The 6599-nt window shown below is 57.3% G+C and overlaps 2 protein-coding genes across 2 annotated transcripts in view; both read right to left on the bottom strand.

Annotated features, from left to right (window-relative positions):
• LOC113212413 (uncharacterized) overlaps positions 1–6016 on the bottom strand; it is a gene marked incomplete in the record, with an annotated part of 51076 nt that extends 45060 nt beyond the window's left edge. The window contains 1 exon segment of the mRNA XM_026431094.2: positions 5734–6016.
• The window catches only part of LOC113212416 (bcl-2-related ovarian killer protein-like), a 21456-nt gene that overhangs the window by 11006 nt on the left and 3851 nt on the right, over positions 1–6599 (bottom strand). The gene's annotated exons all lie outside the window — the stretch shown is intronic.

Raw genomic sequence — 6599 nt, 5'->3', positions numbered from 1 at the left:
CCACCACGCCCCGCCACGCCCCGCCACGCTCCGCCACGCCCCGCCACGCCCCGCCACGCCCAACCACGCCGCGCCCGTGGTGTTCCCCGTCCCCGCGCCGCCGCGCTACATACCACATCGCCGACATCTCTCCACCCTGCACTAATTTAAGTACGACAGGAAGAGAAAGGAAACGGGAAGGGGGAAAAAAGGGTTGGGGAGGGGAGGGACGGGCGACGGGGGGACGAAACAGCCGACAAAAGCGCCACCGCGCGCGTGCCACGCGTTCAGAAAAATTAAGGGAAAGTAATTAACGGTGTTAAAAAGGACCACAGACAAGACACTAACAAACACCCTCCCCTCTACTTAAAAAAAAAACGGGAAGAGGGGAGCTGTGCGCATAAAATTTTAAATTATTTTGTAGGGACCGCTGGTGTCTTAGCAAGGAATCGTCCAGAAAGTATATGTACGTCCGCTTTTCTCAGTCTCAGATTCGTTAGGCAAAATTACAATATGAGCTCGGCGCCTGCAAAGATCAGGGTAGGCCACCCAGCAGTACACGCGTGCACTGCATGCAAGATGTTGCCTACCGATCCGGCGCTATGAGAGCTCCCACTGGGCAGTTTCGCAACGGCAAATGAATGCCTCCCAATTCTCTTCAGCGAAATGTTCTGATTGAATTATTTGAAAACGCAATTCTTCTTTTTTCCCGCTTCGTGGCGCATGCACCTCTGTAGTAAGGCTACTCTCTGCACACGCGTGGCGCTGCATGGCGCCGCTTAGGCAGCTCAATGCGTAACCGTGGCGGGGCGTGGCAGCGCTCACTCACCCTGCTTCATTGCAATGCAATCTCCACATATCAGGCAGCGGCGCGGTGCGCTTTCCCGCTTTGGCCCGGCCCCGTAACTAGCACGGCGGCGGCGCTGGCCGATGGATGCAGCGAATACGTATCGCACATCTGCGCGCCAGGCGGCAGGGGGGCTTTCGGATAGCTTTCCGATCGTTGCACGCCACGACGCGCCGCCGCGAGAGCCGAGGCTTGCATGCGCGCGGGCTGTTTGAGGAGGCGAGCGGGGGGCATCTGCAGCGCGGCGGCGGCGCCAGCATCCTGGCTATGGACCACGACCGGAAGTGATCCAGTTGTCCGGGTTCCGGTCCGGTCCCGCGCTTCCGCTGTCACACGCGTCGGTGAGTTGCGCGCCATACTATTCCCGGCGCGGCCATGCTGCTCTCGCGCTGGATTTTTGTTCGTGTCGTTCGTCTCTTTTCTTTTTGGCAGAGCAGTCAGTTCAGTCCCGAGCCGGCGCGATCGAGTAATCGCACCACCGCCTTCCCAAATTGGGTAAATAAGCGAACCCAAGGCCTCGCCTACCTCACGGCACGCCGCCGCCCGGGCCAGAGACTGTATGCGCAACAAAACGCGTGATTCTGCACTCGGCCACGACGAGCACAAACCGATGTAGAGATCGTACAAGTACGCGTGTACACACCTCAACATTCCTATATGCTAGGGCACAAAAAGATACCCGTAAGAAATTATAGTGCGAAATGACCCCCCTAGTAAAAAATAAATTGTGGGGCATTGAACACATGAAAATGAATGGGAAAAGAGACTCACAAAGTGAAGTTCGCCGTCGTCACACACTTCTTTTCAATCACATAAAATGGCCACGCATTCAGCACGCACTTGTCGGGGGGTGTCCCGCACACACACACACACACACTTCGAGTGGACAAATCCAGCTGCCAGACACGACGCGGTTTGAACTCGTCATACTCGCCGCGATCCTCATCCATCCGCCGATACAGAGAGTGCAAAACAACAAGGGCGCATTGTTCTGTCGCGGGTGTGGGAAAGGACTTTGGGAAGGGTCCCCCGTCATTACCATCGTCCTTCGTCCTGCCGCCGGAGCCTCGGCTTTATGGACCACATTCCTCGAGTAGAGCGGCCGTGCCGCGTCACCGCGCAGCACAGCGCACCCGCCTTTCAATTTACACCTTATTTCGTCCGCGACGCCGCGCGAAGGAGGAGCAGCACAATGCCGCCCGCAGGGCCTCGCGGGACAAACACGGTGACTTCCCCCCGACCCGAACGCTCCGCTCCGCCTCGCCCCGCCCCGCCCCGCCCCGCCTTCATGGTCCGCTATTTCTCCTCTCCTTAGATTCGGACACAAGTTTACTTTTCGACACGACGAGAGCTTCCCCCCCCCCCTTTCCCAACGGCTCAACGCGCGCGCGCCCGCACCAAAAAGAAAACGTTTTGCGCAATGCTCGGCTGCTCCAGCTCGCGGTAAAAGAAAAGAAGCAAACATTTAAGTATACTTTTCTTTATTCGCCGCGGGGAGCGGGTAAGATCACATATCGCCCGCATACTGATCGTTACCACATCATCTTTTCTCCGCGGAATTTTATTTTTAAGAATTCTTGGAAGCGGGCACACGCGCTCACACACGCTCACTACTCACTTTCTTTCGGCCCCAACCGCAAGAGTCGAGCTAAATGCCACCGGCGGGGCCCGCACTGGCCCGCACCTGGTCGCGCCACGTGCAGCCGGCAGCGGCAGCCAGCACAGCGACACAAATGCTTGGGCCGCCTGAGCCGATTTCTTCCCAGCACCGCGCCAATACGTGGCAAACGCACGCACGCGAAATCCAACACCCGGCGAACCAGACAAAACTGCCTCACAAAAATTCCATCCTCGATTTACTGAATGGCCACAGAACACGGGCCGGGCCGGGGGACTGCGGAGGTTTGCCTACCCTGGGCACCAGCATGGCACCTACAACCTACAACCGCCTCCTACGACGGACGGAGCGAGTAGGCAAACCCGCATACTGTCCTGTCTTTGTCGTGTCGCCCTGACGGAAGGTACGATACGAAGCCGTGTCAACTGCATGGGATGGGTTCCATTCATTTGGACGTAAGGTTGCTCTAAAAGCCCCTAATCCGGGCCCTTATCCGTTGGTTGCAGTGCTTCAACTGAAGTAATTTGATGGCTCCGTCGTAATGAAACATGACAATCCCTTGTCAGCTAGAAAGAATTTGCCATACAAAAGCTTGCAAAAGTAGAGTAACTGTCTTTTAGCAGTGCACGTACGGTGACTACGCGTAGACGTGAAACCGGATAAGTAGCTGCTCCCCCCCCCCCACAGGGTCGCTGCTGCAGCGCTGCAGTTCCGCCCCTGTGTCCCTAGGCCCGCGGTGTGGCATGGCACACTCGTGAAGCCCGCTTGCCAAGCGTACAGGAAGGAACTTGCGTCATCAGTCGCAATGCACCCGCCCGGGGGGGCCGGGCCGGGCCCGCGGCAGGGGCGGCGGGACCCCAACTGGAGCAGACGAACAGCAACCCACCTGTTTTCTTCATCTCCGCACCCGACGCTCATTTGCCTTCACCTTTTTGTTTGTTTCCCACACTAAACGCCGACCATACCGCTCGACACGCTACCATATCACCACCGCCTCCAGACACAATAACACACATTACACCGCCAGCTACAGCAGCAGCAGCAGCAGCAGCAGCAGCACCGTAGATACCTTTCTCCAGCACCACACAGTGTCACGACGAAAACACGTTACAAATAAAGCCATACGGCAGGAACTCGACTCGTGTCACGGTCCGCTCCGCGCCCACGCAGACACGCACGCACGCACGCGCTACAATGCACGCCAAAACGTGCCCGAGGCGTCGTTGTAAACTCACTCACACAGAGAGACGCGCGCGCTTTTGTCACGCTATTCGCCTCTCGTTTCAGTCCAGACTTTCAGCCCCCCCCCCCTCCACCACAACATCCAGCCATAACCACCCCCTCCTGCCCCTGCTCCTTAGCTGACGCGCGCGGTGTCATCTGAGGTGCAGCCGGCCCTCTCCCCGCCCCTGCAGCAGCTAGACAGAGACACAAAAAAGAAATAGGGACGGGGGGGGGGGGGGCAGGAGAGCCCCAAATAAAGTGTCACCGCGTGCGCGCCTGCTTCTCGTCCGGCCCGGCGACGACGGCGCCGACGTGCGCGGCGACAACGCGGCGACGTCTTGTAGGGCGGACACGCGACGACCCCTCCGCGGCTGGGTGAGCGCTTCTTCTTGTCTGTCGGCGCGGGCAGGCCGTTGCACCGACTCCACGCGGATTCAAGAAGCGCTGGGATCATTTCGTTTTTCAATTACGCCTCCCGATGGGACTTCCCTGCCCCGCCACGCCACGCCGCGCCCGTGGAGCCTCCTCTGCGTGGTTGATGGTCCGGACGATAACGCCCGAGAGAAGAAGGAGGCGCTGTTGTGCGAGAGAGACGCACGACAGTATAAGCCTTTCTCTCGCTCCCTGGCCGTCCTTTCGCACACCCTACTCCACTCCGCGACATCGCGACCAGCACCATAGCATCCGCAGCAGCGAAGGGCACCGCGGTTGCCGGATGCGTGTGAAAGATAATAATAGAAACTAACATAAGAAAAACACTATTATCTTTGATCTCTGTGGTTAAATCATTTTCGCTATGATATTGCACACAAACTTTCTTCTCACTCTGAAAATCGTGCAATAGAGCAAGAGCAGTCCCCCTCCCCTGTTTCACAAATTCCTACACTCTGTAAACGTATAACAGAGCAGTTATACTTGTTGAAACTGTGCTCTCCTCATGGATATTCAGAGTACGCGACGCGCGGCGCGGAGAGTATAGCTAGCTAGCAGTATAGAGCCCCCCTGGCCGCTACATACATTGGCGCTCTCGCGTGTCACGGGCTGGCGTGGCCAAATATCTTGCTCGCGAGCCGGGCTTAACGGCCCCAGTCCTCGGGAAGCGAGCGCGCAGGACCTGCGCAGGACCCGGCAGGACTCCCGGGAGCGATGATATGAATTATTGACTCGTGCTGGAAGACGGGTGTGAGAATGCGTGAATAGGTACGTACATGCATGCGCGTAGTAAAAAGGAATGGGAAAAGGGGAGCTACTACTGTGTCCCCGGGGAAAATGGACGGGAAACGGCAAACTTCGTACGCAACAAAACATTCTAAAGAGAGTCCGTAATAACTAGATATTCCTTTGGCGTGGTTTGGCTCATACTCACGCATATCTTTTATCGAGTTTTGACAATTTCCTGGTTTCATTATGACCCCCCCCCACCTTTTCCCCTCTATCGCTCTGGTGGCAAAGACCTTGGTGGGCTCATATCAAAGTCACGCGCATTTCGGGCAGTCGGCCGCGAATTATACTGTGCGGCGACCGCGAGGTCCGTGCGATAATCGGCTGTTTATTTCAATATTTGGTACGATATCATATCTCGATATATGGAAGCGTTTATGGATCGATATAGTGCCGATATCGACCTCTTGGTAAAAAATATCGTCACTACGCCATCGATTACTACGCTATAACTTCGCGATGAATCGTGTTTCAAAATATTACAATATGTACTATGTATTTCTTGATATTGTCGGCACTCTGCCAATATCGCACCGCTTTGTCGATGTCTGGATATCGCGCAGCCCTGGCGCCTCCCGGGAGGCAGCGGCGGCCGCCGCGGCGGGACAACACAACAGGTGAAGTGAAGCGGCGGGAGTGCACCGCCTCCTACCTGCCAGGTGTAGACGTACCTCGGACGCACCCCTTCGGTCGAGGGTGAGCGGGGGAGGGAGGGACTTGGACTCGCAGCGGAGGAGAAGGAAAGGGGAAGTCCCACATCACGACATATCGCTCTGCGGACGCGCCACTGGTCGTTTGCAGGACACGAGGAAGAACGGCGACATCGTTATCTCATCGTACTCACCGAGAGGTTGTTGAAGTGTTAATCCTCTCTGTCGGATCCGGCAATGGGGTCGTTTAGTCCACGCCCTCTCGAGCTGCTTGTGACCACTCTCATACGAGCACCGGGGAGGGAACCGGTCACTCAGCTGCGGCAGTCCGCATGTCCACGAGGACGCGCGCGTCGGGAGCGCGTGGAAGTCCCTCGAGAGCGTCCCGGCGAGCCTCTCTCTGCGCTCGAGCCCGGAGCGCGGCGGACTGACTCGCGCGGCAGGCTGGCTGGTGCTGGACTGACTGGCGCTCGGCTCCCGCGCTGGGCCGGGCCCCCGGGCCGCGGCGGGCGCGCCACTAGAAGGGCTGCGTCTGGAAAACGCCTCGTGTGCGCTTGTGCCCTTCTGTCTCCGACTTGACCTGCCGTACTTATGGGAAAGTGTGAGGGAGGGGAGAGGGAGGGACAATGACAGGGCCCGTCATTTTACTTCGTTGACACATCGAGGCCACTTTACTTAGACGACACCTGACGTCCATACCCGTCGGTCCGTCGCCCGTCAACGACATTCTCTCCATGCAACTAGGCTGCAGCATGTGTCGCATGTGTGTCCGGTCCGTCCTACCGATACGTATACGGGGTTGCGCAGTGCGCCTTGGAGTCAACTTGAAACCCCCTTTCTATCGTGCAAATTATCCACGGGGCATCTTAGAAATTGCCAGTAGCGGTTTTAATGTATGAATGTAGACAATCAACTCCTACCCTATGTGTCCCTCCCATCGGACACGTCCGTCTGGCCGGCCTAAATAAACCGCAAATCGCCCTTACAAATTGTTTGCCGGAAGAAGTCGTGTACGACGAGTATCGCCGCCAGGTGGACAAAAAACTTGGATCCCCCCCCC

This window comes from Frankliniella occidentalis, unplaced genomic scaffold (assembly GCF_000697945.3).
Source record: "Frankliniella occidentalis isolate FOCC.00 unplaced genomic scaffold, Focc_3.1 Scaffold93, whole genome shotgun sequence".
In the NCBI taxonomy this organism is placed as follows: Eukaryota; Metazoa; Arthropoda; class Insecta; order Thysanoptera; family Thripidae; genus Frankliniella; species Frankliniella occidentalis.
The sequence above is the reverse complement of the archived record's forward strand: the minus strand, read 5'-3'. Positions and strand labels throughout refer to the sequence as shown.